Source organism: Triticum urartu, chromosome 7A (assembly GCF_056163025.1).
Source record: "Triticum urartu cultivar PI428250 chromosome 7A, HENAU_Tu73, whole genome shotgun sequence".
Taxonomy (NCBI): domain Eukaryota; kingdom Viridiplantae; phylum Streptophyta; class Magnoliopsida; order Poales; family Poaceae; genus Triticum; species Triticum urartu.
The window spans coordinates 304,124,386-304,152,218 of NC_141879.1; the positions used below are offsets into that span (position 1 = coordinate 304,124,386).

Genomic DNA, 27,833 nt, shown 5'->3' on the forward strand with positions numbered 1-27,833 from the left:
GGAAGGCCACGACCAAAACAAAAGGTCATAGATTCTATGACCTTCTATTTTGGTCGTTGGTTGTCTTCCCAGGCCACGTCGAATCCGACGTGGCAATCTGACGTGGCAAAATTACGACCAATTGAGAAGGTCATTGATAAGATTCAGCCCGGTCCAGTTTAGTGTCTATATGGGCCAAGCCCATTAATTTATTTATTTTAGCAATTTGTGTCAGCTACATGGGCCGAGACCAAGAATTTAGCCTTTTTATTTTCTAGGACACGACCTTCTATAGTTCATTTCTTTTTTGGGCCTCAAACTTTTTATAGTCCATTTCAATTTTGGGCCTCCATAACAAAGTTGTTCCAGCGACAGTGAAACAGAGGGAATTCAAACAAGCATTTATCTTAAACAGCCACGGGTGACAATTTTATTTCTTTCAACACAAAAGGATTCCTTAAACAGCCACGGGTACAACAGTACGTACATTCAACAAAGGGCAATCCGAGCAGAGGAAGTACATAGGACTGTAGCTACCATTTCTACCAGCAGCAGCAGCCGCCAGAAAGACAAGGAGGTACTACCAAGGAGCTAAACTAACAGCAACCATCCATCATCAATTGGTGATACTAGCAATGAGCGACATCGGCAACATTTCAGAGACCCCCTCCCCTTGTTGCTGCTTGGCGTGTCGCGTCCCCCTACACACAAAAAATTCAGATGTTCAGAATAGATCAACATGTTGATCAGTCAGGGAATCATGGAGCAAATGGTAGTGTGGTGCGAGGCGATAGATTACATCATAAATATTACAGAAGAAGAATAGTTGAACAAATCGTGTGAAATGGCATGGTGGATTTGGAAACTAACATTCGAGCAGCAGTTTGAATCAATGAGCATAGACTATACATATTCTAACAAGGCTACAAGGCTACAGGCTTTTGAACACAAGACACCATAAATTTGAACAACCAGAACAGGAAGTAGATCAACAATTTCATAGCGACTAAATTCTAAATATCATTGACCAACTGGGTCGAACAATACCCAAATGATGCGATGCAGCTACACAGGAACATGGAAGAAACCAATACATAGTCCGCCAAAATTTCATCGCATCACCGAGCAAACACTTAGATCAGGCGGAAGAGACCAACACCAAATAGAGCGGTAACAGAGAGGGGATGGGGGAGCGGGTAACTTACAACATCACTCAACATACTTCCACTTCTCACCACCGACCTTGCAAACCTGCGATTTGAACACAAATCAGGACACGGGATTTGCAAGGAAAACTATCACATCACCAGTTCGAATAAGAACAAGGAGATAGGGGCGGGAGCAAAGGGAACCAAGATGCTTACCATGGAGACCTGCTTGATGTTGGAGACGTTCCTGAAGTTGTCCCTGCGAAAACAGAACCAAAATGGGCCCCGGTCAGGATGCGTCACCACACCACAAAAACAACGTGAATCAAACCACAACAACAAATCAAATCCGAGGCTCACATGAGGACTAAGACAACGCTCAGGGGGGCGCTTGGGATTGTTGGAGTCTTTCTTGGCCTTGCTCTTCTTCACAAGTCTGCATCGCCACAGAAACAATAGTAGCAAAGCGGATCAGAACCCAACGCAAAATAACATCAGGAAAACCCAAGCAGAACCACCACGGGAAATGAGTCCATCACCTAAAACCAAGCAAATGATAACACTGAGTAAGAAAGACTGATGAGAGGTGCTGGTTTACCTAAAACCATTTCCTTGATAACTCATTTCCATCTAAGGAACAACATCTCGTGTGATGAAAACTTTAACAAAACAAATGACTCTTAACACAATATCACACCTACTCATAGGTGAGAACTAGGAACATCCATTTATCTTTCAAATTTAGAAGATCGTCACTGCAATCATCCATTGCTAAGAAACCTAGATAGAAAGTAATAAACTTATCCCCCTGATACAGACCAGGAATCAGCACAAAGAATCAGTACATTCTAACATGTTAAGTGACTACCCTTCCAATCATAATCGTACCATGGCATAAAAGAACAAAAATCAGTTATCTTAAAACGCGTCCCTAGAGACACAAGCAGAGGGACCCAGGTAATTAAGCTGGTTGGTGCTCAATCACAGGCATGTACAGTTAGTGCCTGCAAAGCAACCACACACAATCCCTCCAAAATGAGATGTACTATTAATTACAAGGCGATGTAGATTGCAGATCAAAAAGGAAATACAATACATCCTTTTTGAAGACAATTATTTATAGTGGTAAGAATCAGGGTTTTTTCGCTCATGTGTAAATATTGAACAACAAAACAAATTCAGTTTTTGTTTATCAACCAGTTTTCAGAGAGCCTTTGGCTAACCAGTTCTCATGGTATTCTGCCTACCTACTAAACAGTAGAGGAGGAGAAACATGTATAGTAGTGAAGAGACTAGCTATCAACAATCCCCTGGTTGAGGCCTCTAGTTTTAGAGTTTGAACAAGAAATGATACAAGCAAGAATTTACATCAGGAACTTGGCAGTTGAAACTCTTGAGCAGTAGATTTACATCTGGAATTGAAACCCTCCAGCTCTGAACAATGAGTGAAACCCAGAAAAATAGTTGCATGCAGCACAGAAAATATTCACAACTGAACATGAATTGAAACAACCACAACTTAGCACTGTAAACTCTTAATCAGTAGATATACATCAGGAATCGAAACTATTCGACTCTGAACAGCAAAAAAGGAGAAGAAATTAACTTAATCAGTGAAGCCCACAAAATACTCAGCTCTAGTATGTACATATGCAGGTACTGGCCCAATTAAGATGCGGAAAGGGGGATTTTACCCAAATGAAGTTCATGGCCAGGATCAACAATACGAATAACCTATAGTTAGCATGGTACGTCAGCAAGAAAATAGGGAATCTGCTGATATTTTTCTTTCCCTGAAGAAAATCCTTACAATCAGCAAATACAAGTGACCATGAGAAAGTGAGACTAGTTTAAAGCAAAGGCAACACCGAAATAGTACCAAACTGATTTATGTAATCCACTTAATGTCAAAACAGTAGCTTAAAGGTTCAAAATCCAGCCATCAGAAAATTAATGATCAGTATGATGCGCTGAAGAAAAGAAGAACAGAACTTCTGAAAATTCAAGCAGTCAATATTTGGGCATTTTTAACCGATCTATAGCTATTTTTTAACCGAGCAGTATGATGAGATGCTCCTCAAGAATGCAATCATTGCTTTCTAGGGGAAGTGCTTAAGTTTCAGTGGCTTTTATATTTTTTGAGGAAATTCAGTTTCAGTGGCTTCAGTTTCTTTTACTTCTACCGTTGACTAATGACTAAGTCTTCGGCATATCATTTGGCATGCTATCTTATTGAGCGGGCTCAGGTGCATTTCGGTTTCATAGCAAAAGTGCGGGAGGTAGAAGAAGTTTTGGGCTGCTCAAACTTCTGCGGCTTTTCTCCTCTTTCTTCTCTTCTATTTATTCAGATTATAGAAAAGGAAATGGGGCTTGTGGTCGCGACTATGCGGTATCCGGCCTCATCCACTACAGGTTGTTAAGGCTGCCAGCTAAACCTTCTAAGTTCTAACTAAGTAATCCGCCAACTGACGAAACTGATGAAAACGACACCTGAAACTGAACCTACAGAACGAAAGTTTCTGGAGCCGCAAGGTTTATTTCCAACATTGATAAGTGGCTTCTTTTGTTTCAAAAGGTTCACAGGTTTAAATTTCTGGTTGAATGATACGGAAGTACCACATGCCCACCCAGGTGGCATAGCTAGCCAACTGAAGGTCTTAGCTGAAAATATTCAACAATTCGTACAAAAAGGAAATCAAAGCTAAGCCTGCTTATTGCATACTAGTATTGTCAACAACTATATAAATCCGTAACTATAAAATTTTGTCGCCTCTTGGCATCAAGAGATGGTGGTGACCTTGTGATACGTCTCCAACGTATCTATAATTTTTGATTGCTCCATGCTATATTATCTACTTTTTTGAATGTTTATGGGCTTTATTATACACTTCTATATCATTTTTGGGACTAACCTGTTAACCCAGAGCCCAGTGCTAGTTTCTGTTTTTACCCTGTTTTAGGGTTTCGAAGAAAAGGAAAATCAAACGGAGTCCAATTGACCTGAAACTTCACGGAACTCAGTTTTGGAAGGAAAGAAGCCTAGAAGACTTGGAGTGCACGTCGGGGGATTTGCGAGGAGGTCACGAGGCAGGGGGGCGCGCCCACCCCCCTGGGCGCGCCCTCCACCCTCGTGATCCCCTCGTGGCCCCCTTGACGTACTTCTTCCGCCTATATATCTCCATATACCCTAAAAACATCCGTGAGCATAATAGATCGAGAGTTCCGCCGCTAGAAGCCTCCGTAGCCACCGAAAACCAATCTAGATCCGTTCCGGCACCCTGCCGGAGGGGGGAATCCTTCTCCGGTGGCCATCTTCATCATCCCGGTGCTCTCCATGACGAGGAGAGAGTAGTTCTCCCTCGGGGCTGAGGGTATGTACCAGTAGCTATGTGTTTGATCTCTCTCTCTCTCTCGTGTTCTTGAGGTGGTACGATCTTGATGTATCGTGAGCTTTGCTATTATATTTGGATCCTATGACGTTTCTTCCCCCTCTACTCTCTTGTAATGAATTGAGTTTCCCCTTTGAAGTTATCTTATCGGATTGAGTCTTTAAAGATTTGAGAACACTTGATGTATGTCTTGCCGTGGATATCTGTGGTGACAATGGGATATCACGTGATTCACTTGATGTATGTTTTGGTGATCAACTTGCGGGTTCCGCCCATGAACCTATGCATAGGGGTTGGCACATGTTTTCGTCGTGATTCTCCGGTAGAAACTTTGGGGCACTCTTTGAGGTCCTTTGTGTTGGTTGAATAGATGAATCTGAGATTGTGTGATGCATATCGTATAATCATACCCACAGATACTTGAGGTGACATTGGAGTATCTAGGTGACATTAGGGTTTTGGTTGATTTGTGTCTTAAGGTGTTATTCTAGTACGAACTCTAGGGCTGTTTGTGACACTTATAGGAAATAGCCCAACGGATTGATTGGAAAGAATAACTTTGAGGTGGTTTCGTACCCTACCATAATCTCTTCATTCATTCTCCGCTATTAGTGACTTTGGAGTGACTCTTTGTTGCATGTTGAGGGATAGTTATGTGATCCAATTATGTTAGTATTGTTGAGGGAACTTGCACTAGCGAAAGTATGAACCCTAGGCCTTATTTCCACACATTGCAATACCGTTTACGCTCACTTTTATCATTAGTTACCTTGCTGTTTTTATAATTTCAGATTACAAATACCTTTATCTACTATCCATATACCACTTGTATCACCATCTCTTCGCCGAACTAGTGCACCTATACAATTTACCACTGTATTGGGTGTGTTGGGGACACAAGAGACTCTTTGTTATTTGGTTGCAGGGTTGCTTGAGAGAGACTATCTTCATCCTACGCCTCCCACGGATTGATAAACCTTAGGTCATCCACTTGAGGGAAATTTGCTACTGTCCTACAAACCTCTGCACTTGGAGGCCCAACAACGTCTACAAGAAGAAGGTTGTGTAGTAGACATCACCTTGGCGGGCATCCGAACTCGTTAGATTGAGCAGCTTCTCCCTGGCCCTCAAACACGCAAAGCATGTACGCATCAGATGCGGCGAAGAAGAAAGCCAGAAGAAGAGGAGAAGAGGAGGAAATCATACCCTTGTCGAGGTCCCCGGGAGGGGTCAGCCACGGGAGCAAGAGCGCCTCGATGTCACCCGAGGCCGAGCTGATCTTGGTCCCGAGCGCCTTGGCAGCGGCCTTGTCCTGGGCGGCCTCCTCGACCTCGGCGCCATCGACCTCCATCACGGCATTGTCATCCTCGTCTCCGTCGGCGTCGCTCCCGGGCCTGCAACATAACCACTTGGCATCAGTGTCGGCGTCAGCGTCGAGTTATTCTACTTGAACGCGGCAGCGCAACAAGAAAGAGGAGAAGGAAAACGCGTGACAGCGCAACGAGAAAGAGGAGGAGGAAAACGCGCGGCATCCTCGATCTCCTCCCTGTTGGACGGCTCTGCCTCGATGGGAACCCATGGGCCGACGAGGACATGGTGGAGATCATCGCTGCAAAGCCGGCGAGGGCACGCGGGGGCGAGGGGTTCTGGCTCTATGGACGCGGTAGGTGGAGGAAGTGGGGTGGGGCGGAGAAGAGGGGGGAGTGAGGCCGGCGGCGAGGTGTGGGGATGGGAGGAAGGGGCTTGTGGACGAGGGGGACGAGGGCGATTGGATCTGGGGGGAGAAGGGGGAGGCGGCGATGGAGAAGGGGGATCTGGGGGAGAAGGGGGAGGGCGTCCAGGAGCGCCGCGGCGTGCAGCGGTGCGGCGGCGGCCATCGGGGTGGTTGGTGCGATCTTGGTGGAGGGGAGGGGGCGGTGGCGGCTAGGGTTTTGACGAGCGGGTGCGGGTGCGGGATTGGAACGGTGGTGAGTGCGTGCGTGGGGTTTGGAACGGTGGTGAGTGGGTGCGTGGGGTCTGCGGGTACGGTAGGGAGTGGGGGCGTGGGTGAGAGGGTGAGGGGTGAGGGCTGGCGTTGGATTCTGGAGCATCCGACGGTGTCTCATGCACAATTCGCGTGATAGGCTCCTAGACCAATCAAAACGTAGCAAGCAATTTGAAGACTTTATGACCATCTAAATTGGTCGTAATCAATTAGATTAAAAATAAAAAATTTCACGAAAACTTCCTTTTTCATTTTTTGAGTGCTTAAAATGAGTTTTCTTTAAAGGATCAACCAAATATTTTTCAAATGATACCATATTTTGTACAAAGTTTGCATTTTGGATGGGCAAACAATATTGACAAAGAGAGTTTTTATTTTCTTTGCACGAAAAATCAATTTTCCATTTTTCGAGTGCCCAAAATGAGTTTTTTTGTGAAGGACCTACCATATATTTATTGCAAAATTGGACCAAATCAATTTTATAAAACACTAGGCCGTATTCAATTCACAATTGACAAAATGGTTGGGTCATAAAAAATTAAAAAAAATCAAAAAATTGGAAAAGCTCCGCATTGTGTCATCATATGTGACCAGGTTTCGAGGAAAATAATAAACTTGTAATACGACAATTATTTTAAAAAAGTGTTCTCAGAAATGAGCTATCATGCGTGAAGATTCATGGCTTTCAAGCCAAATGATCAATCTTATGGCCACATTCATGGCATAGTTTGTTCAAATGATCTCATATTGTGCACAATGGTGCATCTTGGAATTCCAAACAATGTTGCCTAAGGGAGTTTTCATTTTCTTTGCACGGAAAATTCATTTTTCATTTTCCGAGTGCCCGAAATGAGTTTTTTTGTGAAGTACCTACCAAATAATTGTTGCAAAATTGGACCAAATCATTTTTATAAAATACTAGGCCATATTTAATGCACAATTGACCAAATGGTTGTGTGTCAAAAGTTTTGATCCACATCTCGTGAAAAAGACAAATTTCCGCCGATTCAGCAGGAAGCGGGTCAAATTTGAACTGCGGCTGCCTCATAGTTTGCTCTTTATTTTTTCCAAAAAACATTTCTAGGTACATAAGTATCTATTTAATCAGAGAAACATCAAAAGTTTTTCCAAGATTCAACCACTAGCTAGGAACGGTCATTCCCGCCGTTTAACCGCATTTTGAAATGGGCATAAAAAATTCAAAAAAATCAAAAAATTGGGAAACCTTCGCATTGTGTCATTATATGTGGCCAAGTTCCCAGGAAAAATACCAAACTTGTAATACGGCAATTATTTTAAAAAATTGTTCTCAGAAACGAGCCATCACGTGTGGAGATCAATGGCTTTCAGGCCAAATGATCAATCTTATGGCCACATTCATGGCATAGTTTTTTGAAATGATCTCATATTGTGCACAAGGGTGCATATTGGAATGGCAAACAATGTTTCCTAAGGAAGTTTTCATTTTCTTTGGACGAAAAAACCATTTTCCATTTTTTGAGTGCCCAAAAGGAGGTTTTTTTGTGAAGGACCTCCCAAATAATTGTTGCAAAATTGGACCAAATCAATTTTCTAAAATACTAGGACATATTTAATGCACAATTGACAAAATGGTTAGGTGTAAAAAGTTTTGATCCACCTCTCGTGAAAAAGACAAATTTCCGCCGATTCAGTAGGAAGCGGGTCAAACTTGAACTGCGACTGCCTCGTAGTTTGTTATTTTTTTTCCAAAAATCATTTCTAGTTACATAAGTACCTATTTAACCATAAATACATGGTTTGGTGGCGATACGTCGAGGTTTGGGTGGTGGCCGAGGGCCCCAACTCTAGAGCGCGTAAACTCGCATGCCCGTCGCGTGGTCACTGCGTGACCGTGGCGTTGCCATGTGTTCTGGGCGGCCTAGGCATGTCTAGTGGGTTGGGCACTCCCCAGGTAGGTGCTAGGAAGAAAATTACAACAAAAGATTCTCACGAGGAGACCGATCGATGCTCAAACATGAATTAGCAGCCAAGTGTTTGATTAGCGGTACGGGAAATGTACATGGCTAATGGGCGTGAGTTTTGGCTGAGGATGATCAGTTACTAAGAAGACCGTCTTCACAAATTTTTAGCTCAAAAGGAGGATCCTAGGTGGTACTTTCTTTGCAAAGTACCACACTGGACATAAATACGAATGTTGAAGCTGGGCTCAAAATAATGAATGGATTGAGCTGACATTTGGTGGAGGATGGTTATTTGGGCATAGGAAAGCACTGTAGAAAATGGATACTATTTGGACATGCCAAAGTGGTACTTCCTTCACAAAGTGTTGTTCTGAACAGAATAGGAAAATGAATATTGTTGAATTATTTTTGAACTAGGCAAGGAAGGTTTTTTACATATTTGACGAAGATATGACCCATAGAATTTATGAGATTTTTTTGGGAATGACAGAAATATAGGTTGCTTCACAACCTGGGGCAAAAAATGCCACATGGACGTGACACAGGCAAAACTGATGAGGTGGCGCCTAGTCATAGCAACCCACCACAATTTACAAGGTTATGACCATCTATATTGGTCGTGATCAGCTAGAAATAAGGCAGCGGACCAGTGCTATCTGCTTTATGACCATTTCGTGTAAGGAAATTATGACCTTCCTGACCAAAATGGTCGTTATAGTTTAGGGTTTGGAGCCCCCCGAACAGCTTTTGACCAATTGGTCTGAAATGGTCATAGATCTATGACCAATTCTTCCAGGGTCACTGACAGAAGGTCACTAGTTGACATATTTCTTGTAGTGTAGCCGCAAGCCGCGCTTGAAACGATGCCCCGTAGCGCGTTTCCGGCGAGCCTCCGGCCGTGCTGACGTGGCAGCATCATTAGCGGCTAATGGCGCCACTAATTGAACCCACACCCACTGACACCGGGCCTCACCCGCTAAACTAACCCCGAGTTAATTTAGTTTAACAAAAACTAACTCTCTGTTAGTACAGAGCCTATGACATGCGGGCCCCAGCGTCAGGTTTGACCTCGCTGGCACTGTTGACCTGCTGCCGTCACTTTGACGTCAAGCTGGCGCAGTAAATCTTTTTCTGGATTAAAACTAATCCAAGAAATTCCAGAAAGTAGTATAAACTTCAAGAAAACATAGAAATTAATCTATAACTCAGATTGAAAAGAGTTATATATGAAAAATGATCAGAAAAATCCAATCTATCCATCTGTACCATTCTCATGCATGTTAGAACAACCTTTGGCTACTGTTTAGGGAAAATCAAATAAATTGCATTTAAATATCACATATGGAGTTTGAATTTGAACCTTGACTTCAAATCAACTTCATTTAACTTTGTTGCTAGTTGCATTAGCTCAAACACCAGCATGTTGCCATGTCATGATCATGCATCATATTGTTGCATTGCATTGATTGTATTCTTTCTTGTTTGCCGGTATTTTCCCCTCTCAGTAGACGTGGTTTCGACGATGTGATCGATGACACCGTTGAAGAGCTATACTATCTTCAGAAGTGCCAGGCAAGCAAAACCCCCTTGTTCATTCCGATACAATCCCACTCTCTCGCTCCTGCTCTCTTTTACTGCATTAGGACAATAACGATTCAACTGTTACATGCTGCGGTAGTTGAACCCCTTTCCTCTGCATGGCCTATCATTGCCACAATAAATAGATGAAACCCACTAGCATGAGTAGGAGTTGTTTGAGCCCTGATGTGCCTACTCATTCATGCTTGTTGTCATGCCTGCTACTGCTTAGAGTTGAGTCAAGTATGATTCATCGGGGATGAATTGGAATGTGGTGAACATGTCTTACTGTTGAGAGCTAAGTGTGTGAACACGATTTGGTAAAGGTAGTGGTGAGAGGCCATGTAGGAGTATATGGTGGGTTGTCTCATTGAAACCATCCTCAGGAACTGAGTTCTGTGTCTGTGATCCATGACAGTTACTACCACACATTGGGTTCCGCTAACTCGACCCCTGTTGGCTTATTAATCGCCTCGATCTCTATCCAGGAGTTGCAACTAGTTTCTGGTGTTTGTAGGTTGTGTTAGTAGTCTACCAAGTGGCACCCGATACATGTGGCATGGCGTACCAAGCGTAGATCCATCCGACAAGGTGGGCTTGGGAACCCTACACACATCGTTTGGAGCCGTGAGCGACACCACGGCCGGATCTCCTTACGGATGGAACCCGAATAGGCGATAAACCTGGACTAGAGACTTGCGTGGTTAGTCAGGTCGTGGCCGACACCCTCGCCAGGCTTCCGCTTGAAGGTTGCCGAGATACATGACATGTACATGGCGGTAAGTGGCGAGAGCGTATGTGAAGAAGTACACCCCTGAATGGGGTGAGAAGAAACAGATGGCGATTGCTCAATTCGGTAGGCAACAATTCCATGTTGAAGAAGATGGTGCAGTAGTTTAAGAGTAGTGAGGAGATATATTGCCCTTAATACCACAGCGGGGCACCTTACGGAAGGTGACTGACAGAACTATTCCCTTAACTGGCAAAAAGAATTACTTTTGATACAAGGATCATTGAATTCATACGAGGCTAAGGCAGTTCATAAATGATCATGTGAAGGAGTTCGAAGGAATGGCATACTCAGTTTGGAAAAGAAACTAAGTTATAGAACAACTTGTCAAACGGGAGGCACATTCCAATTGATACCAAGGATATAACCTAGTAACTGAGCGTGCTTTCAAGAATTTAAGAATTTCCATACTCATCAAGATCTTACCAACATCCGTGCCAAGGATCCTGGCAACACATCATACTACCATGATGAGCAATGATGGAGAATGCAGATGCAAAGGAAGACAACACTTTCTCAGATTGCACCTTAGCGATGCCAAGTAAACAAAATCTCAGATTCAGATATGGTTGGTGTCAGGATTTCCAGACTTAGCATGTATGAAAGTGAAAGGTTGCAGCACAAATCGACGAGATGACGTTGCAAGATTCTCAGGAAATAGACTATGATAGTAAGCTCCAAAACATGAGCTGGTTCTGCTACACACATGTGAACACGCTGTCCCAGACAAGCATGACCACATAGTAGTCTTACAACAAAAATACTACCGAGTTCTGGTTGGGAACCATCATTGAGGATATCTAAGTCTTGTGCATTACCATGGATTAGCATTTAACTCCTTTTCCTAAAACAAATCAGTCAGTGGCTTGGTGTGCTAGGAATTACATATGGGATGGAGGTTGCAAGTCTCCAAACCACAGAATACATTGCACATGTGCATGACTTAATTGGGATGATTCCAGAGGAAGCAAAACAAACTTTCTCAAATTCACGGCGGCTACTTACATCATATGCACGTGAGTTAGAGGAAGTCACTTCTTCCATCAAAACATAAACTTCATGAGCTAGCATGAAGAAAATGCTTTCAAAAGTTTCCAACACTAACTTAGATGTTCAACATGAAACATGGACAAGATGAAAATCTTGTCAATGGGCTCAACAACAAACCATCCATGCTTCCATATAAATGGAATTCCACAGTTAAGTGAACACGGTGATAGCATTGTTCAGACCAAAGGATGTAATGGTGTATGCTCGAGGAATCAACCACGAGTAAGACAACATTACGAACATCGTTGGTTCTGATTTGATTTGAGGATAGCCCACACTCAAATCAAAGTTTGGACAAGATAATAGATCCAATAACTGATCACGAGGACCAATCGATGAAGATATCATCTTTCTTCAACACGCACACAAAATATATCCCTTAGAGATGAACTAAGTCGGATAAAGCTTTATCTTCCAACTCTCCAAGTTGTTGTTTAGCTTATCCAACTAGCTCAGTGGTATTCAACACAGATTCTTGGAGAAGGGGGGTTTATAAAAAAACCAACTTGATCGCGAGCTCAACATAATGGCCAGGGGACAACTTGGTGATACTTCCGAGAGGATATTCAGAAAATCATGAATCACCGATATGTTATTAAGCTCGGGAACAATCTTGCTTCTCAGGGCAAGATGATATGATCAAAAGAGCGAGGGATTGACACAATCCTAACTCATTGATCGAAGAGTGCACCGGAAATAAGGACTCGGTAGCACGATCAATCTTAGGATGATGATTCAATAACCATGACGCTAGGAGTGAGAGTATTGTCCATTAACTACCAAGCAACATGGTGGCTAAGAGTATTGATTTCACAGATCACAGTTCACTTGTCGGCATTCCGGTTACAACATCACGGGACTGAGGAATGAATAATGATGGTGAGAAGTATCACTGCGTCAAGAATTCATAAGAGGTGGTGCAATTCTCATGACAATCCTGACATAAAGGGGTAATACTGCAAGGTAGAACAGAACAAAAGCTGGATTGGCATTTTGATGTACGGAATACAACTACTTTGACCAGTCCAAGAAATGGATGAGGCACTGGAGTTTGTTTCTCCTAGTCATTCCTGCATAGAATGGCTTAACGGATCACATGAATACTAAACATCGATAACACGAATGCACAACTACTCCTGACTATCAATTGATAGGTGAAGGTCGGAATATAACTGAAGAGGGACAACTCAAAGAACATATGATTGTCTGAGTTGTGGATGCATAGATTAGTATGTCGAAAAATTTCAACATATTTCTTCTGGATAACCCATGCAGAGAGGTAGGACTGGCAGATTCACAATGTAGAATGGAGAACTCATCAAGAGCACTCGGGTTGTGATCTTTCGGTTCAACGAGGAACTTCTGCCATAGGTAGTTCATGGTATTTGGAAGAGGAAAATATCACGGACCTCGAGGACTATCGCAAAGGTTACTAATATCCTAAAGGAACTAGCAAACACTATCAACATGAAGTAAGTAGGGTGAATCTCGGGTTCAAGAACCCAGGAATAGAATGCCTACTAACTAAATGGCATCACGGGATGCTTTCGAGAATGATGGCCAGAATCATCACACTGGGAATATAAAGCATTGCTAGATTACTGGGTGGTTCTCTAAGAAGCCTAGGGTCATGATAATGGCTTCAACATATCCACCGAGGCAACGGAGTACCTCAACTCGACAATTAGTGTGGTTAATATGGCCCAAGGAACATCGAGAGCGGAAAGAAGGGATTTGCAAATGCATCAGACTATTTAGAAACCTGGGATGACTCGGACATCATAACGGTTGTAAATGCTCAAAAATATTTGAGACATCATGCAAAATGGTGGCAAAACCACTCAACATCACAATATCAAGGTTCCGAAATCAATTATCAGCATACGGAAGTAGTAAGAACTGAACTGAGGCTTGAAACCATCAACCCTATAAGTCTACGGATTAGTAACACGTGATCCTGATAGAAAGACAAGAAGCCTAGTTCTTAATCCCCGTAGAAAAGAAGAGGTTGACTTAGATCAGAAGGGCATAAGGCAAAGGAGTAAAAAGAGCCTTACGTTCCCTTCCACAATCAATTCCCTTATATAACTAAAGCATTTCTAGACTCGACTTCGACCAGTTTGGCTTCGTAATCCTACAGGCAGTCAGGTTCTGGTACCAAAGCTGTCAGGACCCCAATCCTAAGTCACACCGATGTAGCATGTAACACATCATATCACTTTGTGGCCTCACGCACGATATCTCCACGGGTGCCACCTTACTTGGCCCGGGACCGTTTGTGCCTTTTGGCTCACGTATATGATAGTGTCGCTAGCATCCATATGACAGAGAACCCGGACCGACATGACTAGTCGTGAACCCAAAGTGGCACTAACTTATAGGGACATGCATCCATGACCCAGCAACGAACGTGTCGATCATCAGCGAGTGAATCCGGGCTGTAGCAAGCTAACAGGACTCCGGTAGACACCGCGTGACATTTCCCCGTAGGGACAGACACATGAACGAAGGACACATGCCAGCCAGCCTTAGTGTTCCGGAGCAGTAGCAAGCTACCATGGCTCAGTGGAAGCACTAGGAGACATTTCCCGGTAAGAGAGGCTACCAAGGATAGACAACTAGGTTGTCGGATCCCACACATACCAAGCATTCCAAATCATACACACAATATGCTCGATATGTGCAAATACAACATGGCACCACAACAAAACTCTACAACTCAAAGTATTTATTCATTAGGCTTCGAAGATCCAGATACTACAAACATGGGTCTGATGACCCAGCATTCAAGTTTCATGGATTTCAGACGAGTTTTGGATTTACTAGAATTTAAAAATAAAGTATCTCAATGTTTTTCCGGCAATCAACGGTACCTTGGTGTTTGAAATTCAATCCCATTTCTTGCATGGGACCTAAGCATGCACCTAAGGACACATATTTGATTTTCAACCAATTTATATGCACTGGAGCATGTGTATGTAGTTCAAATTTGAATTATGCACATAAATGCATTGAAAACTCAGTTAATGCATAAAAATGTCCAAACGAACCCCGAAAAATCACAAAAATTGACACAACACTCCTGTTGTTCTATGTTGACACGAGGAAATTTTTGGAAGCAATAAGAGGCAATGGATATTGTTTCGTCCCCAAAGGTGGGACGTTCCCTACCGAAACCATCATGCTTGTTGTGAGAAGCTCTGGTTTGTGAGAAGCATATACCCAAACTTGCCCCAAATGGGACAAAAAATTACCATGGCATTTTGATGCCGCTCCATGATAGCATGCCAAGTTTCATGAATTTCTGACGAGTTTTGGATTTACTAGAATTTAAAAACCATGCATCTCAATGTTTTGCCGGCAATCAACGGTGCCCTGTTGTTTGAAATTCATTTCCATTTCTTGCATGGGACCTAAGCATGCACCCAATGACACCTATTTGATTTTTCGACCAATTTATATGCACTGGAGCACGTACATGTAGTTGAAATTTGAATTATGCACATTAATGCATTGAGAACTCAGTTAATGCATAAAAATGTCCAAACGAACCCCAAAAAATCACAAAAGTTGACACAACACTCCTTTTGTTCCATGTTGACATGAGAAAAAATTTGGAAGCAATAAGAGGCAATGGATATCGTTTTGTCCCCAAAGGTGGGACGTTCCCTACCGAAACCATCATGCTTTTTCTGAGAAGCTCTGGTTTGTGAGAAGTATATACCCAAACCTGCCCCAAACGGGACAAAAATTTTACCACAACATGTTGATGCCTCTCCATGATAGCATGCCAAGTTTCATGAATTTCAGACAAGTTTTGGATTTACTAGAATTTAAAAACCAGGTATCTCAATGTTTGCAGCCAAGTGACGGTGGCAGGGTGTTTGACATTCATTCACATTTCTTGCATGGGACCTAAGCAGGCAACCAAGGACACATATTTGAATTTTCAACTAATTTATATGCATTAGAGCATGTGCCTGTAGTTCAAATTTGAATTATGCACATGAATGCACAGAAAACTAAGTTAATGTATAAAAATGTCCAAGTGAACCCCGAAAAATCCTAAAATTGACACAACACTCCTGTTATTCTATGTTGACACTAGGAAAAAAATTGAAATCGAGAAGAGGCAATAGATATCGTTTCGTCCAGAAAGGTGAAATGTTCCCTACCGAAACCATCACACTTGTTGTGTGAGAAGCTCTGGTTTATGAGAAGCTTATACCCAAACCTGCCCCAAATGGGATAAAAAATTTACCACGACATGTTGATGCTGCTCCATGATAGCATGCCAAGTTTCATGAATTTCAGACAAATTTTGGATTTACTAGAATTACAAAAGCAAGTACGTCAATGTTTGCCAGAGAGCCACGGTGCCGTGGTGTTCGAATTTCATCCCCATTTCTTGCATGGGAGATAAGCATAAACCCATGGACACATATACAATTTTACAACCCATGTTGGTGCACCGGAGCATGTGCGTGTAGTTTAATTTTGAATTGTGCACCTGAAATGGCTAGAAAACCAATTTAATGTATAAAATGTTCAAACGAACCCTGAATAATTCCAATTCTTTTACGACACACATATAGTTTCATGTTCACTCCAGATAAAAGGTCTAGCAATTCAAACACCGTCCATTGCCGATGTGACCCCATTATGCAATTCAAATCAAGATGAAAAATCAAGTAGATCGCACACAGTTTATCATCACCAACCGTGTGAGATGTGGCACAAAATATCCTGGAGCACCGTCGGTGTATAGTACGCCTATGGCTTACGCGAGAAGGTGCGTCGGCTACAGTCCACAGCCGGCGTCTCAAGCACACTAGCTCGCTCCCCAAATATCATTTCATTGTTTAATTGTCGTCGGTGAAAGATGGGCACGTGGACCCGCTCATGAGGGAAACTTCGGTGGCCCACTCCGGCGAGAGCGCGGCCACAACCGCCATGCGTGTGCTAACAAGGTGCATGAGCACGGCCACAATCTGCGACCGGGCGGCCATGGCAGCCCAAACGGTCGCTGTTGCTTCTCAGGTGGCGGCAGCAACATCTGGCTCGGGGATAACAACTGGTGAGAGCGGCACAGGAGATGTCTGTTCCATAGCGGTGGCCTTAGCCTTGATGGAGGCCGCCCACGACCATGTCGAGGCCGCCCACGCCCAGCTCCTGGCGGTCACCGCACAAATCGAACGAAACTTCTTCGACAACGGTCGGCTACCCACGGCCGAAGAGCTGGCAATCGCCGAGAGCATTCGAGCAGCCGTCCATTCCTCCGCCGCATACCTTGTGCCGACGGAGCTCGTCCAAGCCCAGATCGCGTCCGCCCACGCCCAGCTCATGGCAGCCTTTTCCAAAGAGATGGCAGACACGGATGGCGAGATGCTTGCCGAGTATGGTGTGATGGATGCCATGGAGCCCCTTACCCAGGAGACCGTCGAGCGCGAGCTGGACATGGAGGCGGTGGCGAAGATCGACGAGCACCGGCCGTAATAGTACTCTTTGTTTTGTTTAATTAAGAGCGCCGATCTTTAATTTGTTAGAGTAATGTTTAGGTCAGCCAGTTCTGTTTAATTGTTGAACTTGCTCGATTAAGAAGTTAGTCTCCTTTGTGTACCCAAATTATGCAATGACGTGGATGACCACTGTAACCATGGAAATTCAAACCAAAATTTTTGACGTTCAAACTCATCACACACGGGTTAAGCTATCTGAATCGTTTGTGATGTTCACATATCATACACAGTTCTGAATAAGGGACCATGTCTGATGACACTTTGCGTGCCAGTTTTTTCGCTAAACTGACCACCCCGCCCCCGCCCCCTCCCGAAGTGATCACGGCCCAATAGTATAGCATGGCAGACGGACAAGAATATAGGGCCACTCATGGAACACTAGCATCGTATACTAAGCATTAGGATATCAGGTAAAGGTAACAACAGTTGCTATGCATCAGAATAGGATTAACAAAAGCAGTAACATGCTACACTACTCTAATGCAAGCAGTACAGAGAAGAATAGGCGATATCTGGTGATCAAGGGGGGGCTTGCATGTTTGCTCTGGCAAGAAGGAGGGGTCGTCAACACCGTAGTCAAACTGGGGGTCGCCGGCAGTCTCGGGGTCTACCGGAAAGAAGTAACGGAAGGGGAATACAATAAATAAAAGAGCAATCAAGGTATCACAAAGCATAACAAGACAATACGCGGTGCTAGAGATGACCTAACGCGGTACTAAGTGACACCAGCAAAGGGGGGAAACATCCGGGAAAGTATCCGCGGCGTTTCAAGTTTTCGAACAGATGAACTCGAGGGGAAAGTTGCGTGTTCGCTAAGCTAGGGATGTGTGGAGGACGAATGGGCTGCGTATCCGGAATCGTCTCGTCATTCTGAGCAACTTTCATGTATAAAGTATTTTCATCCGATCTACGGATTATTTTATATGAATTTTCAAAGATTTTAAAATATTTTTGGAATTAACAGATATAATTAAATGGAAAACGGGGTTATGACATCACCATGACATCAGCATGATGTCAGTAGTCAACAGGGCTGTTGACTGGGTCAAACTTACAGGTGGGTCCTACTGTCATTGACACAACTTAGTTAATAGTTTTAATTAACTATTTATAAAAACATTTTGTTAGAGTGGGGCCACATGTCATAGTGAGTAATTTTAACTAGTGGTTTATTTCAACAGGGGGTTGATTAAGTGGTGGGGGACCCACTTGCCATAGACTAGCAACTAACCTAACAAAGAACACCTAAGCAATCTAAATTAGCCTAAACTAATTATGCCTACTAATTAAACCGGCCACACACAACACATACGCACACACGGCTACAGCCATAGAGCAGCAACAATGATAGCTAGCAAGGCAGTGTAGCATTAGAGTATGAGAAGCAGTAGCAAAGCAACGCAGCGCCGCAGCAAGCAGAGCAATGCAGTAGCAGGCACGCAAAGCAGCAAACGAAGTAGCAAGGAGCGGTTAAGCAGCGGCAAGCATCAAGCAGCAGCAATAGCTAGTAGCAGGAAACAACAACGCATGAGGCCGCCACGGAAGCAGAAGCAGCAAGCAGAGGAGCAGCGACAGGCGGTGGCGGTGGCTTGCACGAGCAAGCGTGAGCGGGCCAGCGGACGCCGCAGGGCAGCGGCGGCGGCGACACGTGGGGCTGCGTGTGCGCGTGGACGGCAGGGGAGGTCGGCAACGGGCAGCGCGGCCAAGCACGCAGGGAGAGCAGTGGGCGAAGCGCGGGGCATGGCCAGGGGCACGTGCGGACGGGGCCTTACGCAGGCGAGCATGCATGGATGCGAAACTTCGACCATGGTGGCTGGGCTCGCGGGGAGAACAAAACAGTGACGGATCGACAGAAATGAGATGGGGATTCGGGATAGGAGCTCACCGCGAGCACGTAGGCGAGGTCGGGGAGGCCGGAGGTTGCCTGGATGGTGCGGATCGAACGGCGTCGTCCGGCGACCGTGGCGGAGGAAGAAGACATGTGTGTTGTCGATGCAGCGCCTACGCCCTGATCTGCTGGTGTAGTCGACGAAGGTGATGACGGCGCGCTTCCTGGACATGGTGGTTCGACGCGGGGAGGCACGTGGCCGCGGGATCGACGCGATGACGATGATGTTGCGCTCGGTTGTGTTGCGAGGAGAGGAAAACGAGCGAGGGAGAGGGGATTTTGAGGCTAGGGTTCGTCAGGTGGGTCGGAGGGCTCGGCCTTATACTCCAAGGGGACCGGGGGATGGCCGGCACGCGCCATGGCGCGGCCATGGCCGGTCAGATGCACGCCACGATCCCCTACCTCCCTGTAGTAGGAGGTTGGGGATGAGAGAGGTGTGGGTTGGGCCTAATTCACTAATGCACTAGGGTCCAGTACTAATAGTCCTTCTTTGTTTTTCTTTCTTTATTGTTTTATTTACTTCACCTGTTTTCTATTTTTTTAAAGCTGCTAAAAGAATTTTCGTATTTATGAAAAATTGATACATAAATACTGTGTATTATTAGGAGCTAGCACACAAAGTTTGGAGGCAGTTTGTAGTTAAATAAATAATTGTTTATTTTGAAAAGTCTATTTTATTCGCCGTTGGACCACTTATTAATTTCCTAGGAATTTATTTGTGAGTCAAACAAAGTTTGTTTCAACATGACATTGATCAGGGAAATTTTATAGAACACTGCAAAAATTTTAGTTTTCAAGATTGAAGAAATATTTTATTTGACTTTGTTATAAATTTGAAATTGGCTTTGATTTTTATCGTGGCAATTTGGTTTAGATAAATTTGATGACATGTCACCATTAGTGAGAGATTACTGTAGCATGATTCTCGGGGTGTTACGAATCTCGTCCACTACAAGAAATCTCGCCCCGAGATTTAAGGGGTGATTTGAGGGGTGGAGTAAGGGGGAAAGACACGGGAAGGACGGAGCTCAACACAAGATAGGTAACTGGGGGCTCTCTCAGTGAACGTGGCATAGAGGCATCTCTCGAGTTTAAATTCAAGAAATTCATCGAGAGCAAGGTAATGAGGTGCAATAAGAAGCTTCAACCAGGTAGGCAATCGTTCGTTGCCGAAAGCAGAGAGCGAAAGGGGTTCAAAGCAATGGGAATGAGTATTGCGTCTGATACCAGAATAGACTACTAGGAAGGTGGCTCGTGATTTACATACGAAGCCAAGTGTGAGGAGCAATTTTGGAAAATAGGGATGTACAGGAGAGTCAGGTTTCGATCCCGTGGAACTGTGGGTTATGGGCCCACCATGTGGGTTAAAGCGGGAAGGGTGCTAACATTTGCACGGTCATGATTGCAAGGCAGGTCAGAGGACAACTTGTCAGTTATGTTGGCAACAACGTTGGTACCAAGGGCGAGGGACGAAGAGAACCATCTTCCTACTCGTTGAACGAGGCAGACCAATAGGCAAAGTTCTCGTCCATCGGTGGTTACCGGAATGTCATCAACAATAGTAACATGGTCTTACGGACACGATTGTACACCTAGGTGTTTACATAAGCAGAAGAATATTACTGCTTAGATCATATAGATCACAAGAAAAGTTAAACCAAACAATGGAAAGGAAAATATGATTATCAGATTAAACAGAACAATGGAAAAGAAAATGTGTTTAAACACATATTTCAGGGGTATACCCTTCCCAAGGGCAATCAGAGCATGATATCCATGACAAGATAGAAAATAGAAAACCATTTAGGTAAGTGGAGAGGAATTTCATGACATTACCCATACAACGGTGTTAGGATAATTGATAAAGAGAATTTAGCATTGTGCTTCAAATGTTCTTATTGAAGATCGGAGTACCACAAATATGTTTCGAGATAGCATTGACATGGTCTTCAAGCAAGGTCGGACCTTGGATACTCAAAGGATTCACCAGGAACAACTTATAGAATAAGTCCTACAATTTCCTCATGGAAGAATGGTTAACCTTACTAAAAAGGAAGAACTATAACAATAGGTCCTCCGACTAGGTGTGCTAGGTATGACATCATCTTACCTGGTCATATAAAGACCAATGTTATAACTCTTGGATATATGTTCCAACCATCATATATGACCGAGATTCAGATCTGATTGGTGTTAGAATACCTCAACTTAGGATGTCCGAGGAGAAAAGGTGCGGCACAAATTGTCGAGATGACATTGTAAGATTCTCGGTAATTGAACTATGGAAGCGGGTTCCGAAACAAGAGTTCATCATCAAACCCAGAAGAGGATGAGGAGGTAGCTGATGACTTAGCGAAAATTCATCGACATTTCCAAGAAGATGGATTTCCACGATTATATGAACAAGGATATAACATTTGTCAGATCAAAAGATATAATGATGTATGTTCGAGGAACACATACACAATTAAACATTGGTTGAAAGGGGCACCCGAGATATGGGCTTAGGTAGTAAGATCAGTGTTAGAATGGTGATTTAGCAACCAGAACACTAAATTGGAATTATTGTCCATTAACTCCGAAGCAATAGGGTTGCTAGAAGTGCAGAATCCAAACATCACCGTTCACTTGTTGGTATCTCGGTTAGAAACAACATGGGGACTAAGAAAAGAATGGTGATGGTGATAAGTATCGTTTGCATCAAGAATTTTCGAGAGGTGGTGAAATTCCCATGACATTCTTGACATAAAAGGTGGTAATATTCCAAGGTAAAGAAGAACAAATGTTGGATAGCAAGGAACTCAAGGTATAGCACAAAACGCGATCAAGTTTGTGTTGGAGGGAAGGCAATAAAGTAGTCGATGACAACACAAATCATGGAGGGAAAGGATGGTATTTCTCATCAAGAATTCAATTGATATCCTGGAACAGTCAAAATGTTGATGATGATCACGACAAATTTTGTCGAGATATTTCATGAAGATGTAATCGATCAGTGATGACATCAAGTCAAAGGAATGATGAAGCAAGAGGTTATTGGAACCACAGCTACGACACAAACTCGAAATCAAGTTTGCTATTCAAGGAGAAATGATATGACAAGGAAGATCGACGTAAGATTAGCTCACTGTCGAAATTTGTGCTCCGTGAAGAAGGACCAGGTAGCATAGTTAAAAATTAGCCCAATAATGGTATAGCCGATTAGGCTAGGAATGACCTGAAGGGTTATTAAACTCATAAGCAACGAAAATTAATTAGGGTTATCGAACCGGAATGCGGAATCGGTTCACATATCAGTGTTCTCGGTTGACGACAACCCAGAACCTAAAAAAATTGGAATCGGTGAGAAATAACAGTTAATGAAGAACCCATAAGAAGTTATGTAGTCCCATGACATTATCAAGATATCATAGTGTAATACTCGACAGTATATTAAAGTAAAGGTTGGACAGGTGCAATGATCTGCACAAGACAAGTAGTCCAACTTGTCCGAGAAATGGTATTAAGGAGAAAATATGGTCGGAACCTTGATTGCAAAGGACCAAACATAGATACATGACGAACTTATAACAAGGGGATTATTATCATTCACAAGAAGCTTTGATGATAAGTTTCACATCAGATCCATGGGCATGAACGCAAGGGCTCAAGGTCGACTCCCACTTCTTCCATGCATAACTTTTCATTTTACTTCTCGCTTTTGATGAAGCCGTAGTGTAGAAATTTAATCTAACAAAATACCAGAAGAGTATGACTTGTGAAAACTTTCAAGTTCACACTTAATAAGGAAGGCATAGGTTCAACCCGTCAGGGTATCGTGGAAACATATACCACAAGCTTCAATAGTAAATACCACCAGCTCGAAAACAGAGCATGGTTGTGAAAGCAGAGGATACAATTTACCAAAGGCTTTATATATCCGTGGAAAGGCTCACAAGGTTACTTGAATATGAAGGACATTGTCGGATATTAATCCAACAAGAGGTCCGGTCGTGTACAACGGAGCTGATGTGAGTATCGGTACTCTATCAAAGGAAGAAGGGATGCATGTGCATCGGATTATAGAAACAACTGACTAACTCAAAGCTCAAATGCAAAGGAATTATGAATTCCAAGACAAGGGATCAGAAGCAATGCTCTGATTAGGGATGGATAAGTTGAATAGCCTTAGGGGTACAATCAATGGCAATTTGAGTGGTCGAGATCCAGCTCATGTCCGGAATGACGTCTGAATCGGAAGGATAAATTCCAGGGAACAACTGATGATTGTGTGCATTCACACGCATGTTGAATCGAAAAGGATCACAATTACAATCACAAAGGTTTTTAAAGGAAATTTCTAGACCAAAGGAATTAACCGGAATGCAAGTATGCAAGAATTCCAAGAACCACATGCTGTTGAGGATTTTCGACAGATCAAATAGTATTTCGAAGTCTTCTGCGGAACACAAGAACAACTAGGAATGAGTGGATTCTCGATGAGTGCGAGGAATTATTCGTAGGGGTATTTCCGCGGTAAGGAGCTACAAGGCAGTGGTACAAGGGATTCTTATAAGTTGGAGAGCAATTCGATGCATCTTGCAACAAGAAGAGAAACTCAGAGTCATTGTATGAACAACAAGTGTATGTAGTTATCCATATAGATATATCGGTAGTAGGGAATTGAAAAGCAGAGGGCACAAGGGTCTCGGGAATGATCGAAGACTATTTTCAAAATCTTCTGGTGCAGTAGGCGATCAACTGTGATAAGGGGCTCCCCGGAAGAAGTAGTTACGAGAACCTAGAGTCAGATTTAGTAAAATCATTTAACCCGAATAGAAGAGAGATCAGAGTCCCATGATAAGGATCAAGGAGTAAAAGATTCTAATACCACCCAGATGACAACGTGGGCCCGTAAGACACACATCCATGTTAGTAAAAAGTTTTGTAATGTCTAGACTCAACTTCGGCCAAGGAGTGTGGAAGGGGGATTCCGACAGGCAGTCGGCTCTGATACCAACTTGTGACGCCCCTGATTCAATCGTACACCAATCATACACGCAAGCGTGTACCATCAAGATCAGGGACTCACGGGAAGATATCAGAACACAACTCTACAAATAAAAATAAGTCATACAAGCATCATATTACAAGCCAGGGGCCTCAAAGACTCGAATACAAGAGCTCGATCATAGATGAGTTAGCGGAAGCAACAAATATCTGAGTACAGACATAGGTTAAACAAGTTTGGCTTAAGAAGGCTAGCACAAACCGGGATACAGATCGAAAGAGGCGCAGGCCTCCTGCCTGGATCCTCCTAAACTACTCCTGGTCGCCGTCAGCGGACTGCACGTAGTAGTAGGCACCTCCCGAGTAGTAGTAGTCGTCGTCAACGGTGGCGTCTGGCTCCTGGGCTCCATCGTATGGTCGCAGCAATCGGGTATCGGAAGGGGGAAAAGGGGGAGCAAAGCAACCGTGAGTACTCATCCAAAGTACTCGCAAGCAAGGAGCTACACTACGTATGTATCCATTAGTATCAAATGGAATAAGGGTATCATATGTGGACTGAACTGCAGAATGCTGGAATAAGAGGGGATAGCTAGTCCTATCGAAGACTACGCTTCTGGCCACCTCCATCTTGCAGCATGTAGAAGAGAGTAGATGGTAAGTTCACCAAGTAGCATCGTGTAGCATAATCCTAACCGATGATCCTCCCCTCATCGCCCTGTGAGAGAGCGATCACCAGTTGTATCTGGCACTTGGAAGGATGTGTTTTATTAAGTATCCGGTGCTAGTTGTCATAAGGTCAAGGTACAACTCCAAGTCGTCCTGTTACCGAAGATCACGGCTATTCGAATAGATTAACTTCCCTGCAGGGGTGCACCACATTTCCCAACACGCTCGATCCCCTTTGTCTGGACACACTTTCCTGGGTCATGCCCGACCTCGGAAGATCAACATGTCGCAACCCTATCTAGGCACAACAGAGAGGTCAGCACGCCGGTCTAAATCCTATGGCGCAGGGGTCTGGGCCCATCGCCCATTGCACACCTGCACGTTGCGTACGCGGCCGGCGAGCAGACCTAGCCTCCCTTATACAAGGGCAGGCCTTCCAGTCCAACCCGGCGCGCGCCGCTCAGACGCTAACGTCACGAAGGCTTCGACTGATACCACGACGTCGAGTGCCCATAACTGTCCCCGCGTAGATGGTTAGTGCGTAATGGCCAGTGGCCAGACTCAAATCAAATACCAAGATCTCGTTAAACGTGTTAAGTGTCCGCGAACGCCGACCAGGGCCAGGCCCACCTCTCTCCTAGGTGGTCTCAACTTGCCCGGTCGCTTCGCCACAAGATAACAGTCGGGGGTCGTCGGGAACCCAGGCCCACCTCTACCGGGATGGAGCCACCTGCCCTTCAACCCCCATCTTCGAACAGTATCATAAGTAATGTATCAGTATAAAGTATATAGCATATGCCCATGATCACCTCCCGGAGTGATCACGACCCAGTAGTATAGCATGGCAGACGGATAAGAGTGTAGGGCCACTGATGGAACACTAGCATCCTATACTAAGCATTAGGATAGCATGTAAAGATAACAACAGTAGTAGCAAGGACAGGCCATGCATCAGAATAGGATTAACGAAAAGCAGTAACATGCTACACTACTCTAATGCAAGCAGTAGAGAGAAGAATAGGCGATATCTGGTGATCAAGGGGGGGGGGCTTGCCTATTTGTTTTGGCAAGGAGGGGTCGTCAACACCGTAGTCGAACTGGGGGTCGCAAACAGTCTCGGGGTCTACCGGAAAGAAGTAACGGAAGGGGAATACAATAAATAAAAGAGCAATCAAGGTATCACAAAGCATAACAAGACAATACGCGGTGCTAGAGGTGACCCAACGTGGTACTAAGTGACACCGGCAAAGGGGGGAAACATCCGGAAAAGTATCCCGGACGTTTCGCGTTTTCGGACAAATGAACCAGAGAGAAAAGTTGTGTGCTCACTAATCTAGGGATGTGTGGCGGACGAACGGGCTGCGTATCCGGAATTGTCTCGTCGTTCTGAGCAACTTTCATGTATAAAGTATTTTCATCCGATCTATGAATTATTTTATATAAATTTTCAAAGATTTTAAAACATTTTTGGAATTAACAGATTTAATAAAATGGAAAACAGGGTTATGACATCACCATGACATCAGCATGATGTCAGTAGTCAATAGGGCTGTTGACTGGGTCAAACTTACAGGTGGGTCCTGCTGTCATTGACAGCACTTAGTTAACAATTTTAATTAACAGATTAACTATTTATAAAAACATTTTGTTAGAGTGGGGCCACATGTCATAGTCAGTAATTTTAACTGGTGGTTTATTTCAACAGGGGGGTTGATTAAGTGGTGAGGGGCCCACTTGCCATAGACTAGCAACTAACCGAACAAAGAACACCTAAGCAATCTAAATTAGCCTAAACTAATTACGCCTACTAATTAAAGCGGCCACACACAACACATACGCACACACGGCTACAGCCATAGAGCAGCAACAACGATAGCTAGCAAGGCAGTGTAGCACTAGAGTATGAGAAGCAGTAGCAAGCAACGCAGCGCCGCAGCAAGCAGAGCAATGCAGTAGCAGGCACGCAAAGCAGCAAACGAAGCAGCAAGGAGCGGTCAAGCAGCGGCAAGCATCGAGCAGCAGCAATAGCTAGTAGCAGGAAACAACAACGCATTAGGCCGCCACGGAAGCAGAAGCAGCAAGCAGAGGAGCAGCGACAGGCGGTGGCGGTGGCTTGCACGAGCAAGCGTGAGCGGGCCAGCGGACGCCGCAGGGCAGCGGCGCCGGCGGCGACACGTGGGGCTGCGCGTGCGCGTGGACGGCAGGGGAGGTCGGCAACGAGCAGCGCGGCCAAGCACGCAGGGAGAGCAGTGGGCGAAGCGCGGGGCATGGCCAGGGGCGCGTGCGGACGGGGCCTTACGCAGGCGAGCGCGCACGGATGCGAAACTTCGACCATGGTGGCTGGGCTCGCGGGGAGAACAAAACGGCGACGGATCGACACAAATGAGATGGGGATTCGGGATAGGAGCTCACCGCGAGCACGTAGGCGAGGTCGGGGAGGCCGGACGTTGCCTGGATGGTGCGGATCGAACGGCGTCGTCCGGCGACCGTGGCGGAGGAAGAAGACATGTGTGTTGTCGATGCAGCGCCTACGCCCCGATCTGCTGGTGTAGTCGACGAAGGTGATGACGGCGCGCTTGCTGGACATGGAGGTTCGGCGCGGGGAGGCACGTGGCCGCGGGATCGACGCGATGACGGCGACGTTGCGCTCGGTTGTGTTGCGAGGAGAGGAAAACGAGCGAGGGAGAGGGGATTTTGAGGCTAGGGTTCGTCAGGTGGGTCGGAGGGCTCGGCCTTATACTCCAAGGGGACCGGGGGATGGCCGGCACGCGCCATGGCGCGGCCATGGGCGGTCAGATGCACGTCGCGATTCCATGCCTCCCTGTAGTAGGAGGTTGGGGATGAGAGAGGTGTGGGCTGGGCCTAATTCACTAATGCACTAGGGCCCAGTACTAATAGTCCTTCTCTGTT

General features: G+C 44.6%; 1 long non-coding RNA gene across 2 annotated transcripts; it reads right to left on the reverse strand.

Annotated features, from left to right (window-relative positions):
* Positions 1–401: 401 nt before the first annotated feature.
* Positions 402–27,833, reverse strand: LOC125523369 (uncharacterized). Of its 2 annotated transcripts, XR_015612203.1 has the most exons (8): positions 27,336–27,833; positions 19,266–24,656; positions 5,723–5,910; positions 5,596–5,636; positions 1,488–1,563; positions 1,344–1,386; positions 1,185–1,230; positions 402–680 (listed from the first exon to the last, which is right to left on the reverse strand). It is a non-coding gene; the product is annotated as an uncharacterized LOC125523369 (long non-coding RNA). The 2 variants fall into 2 exon arrangements; XR_015612202.1 differs by having other exon boundaries at positions 1,488–5,636.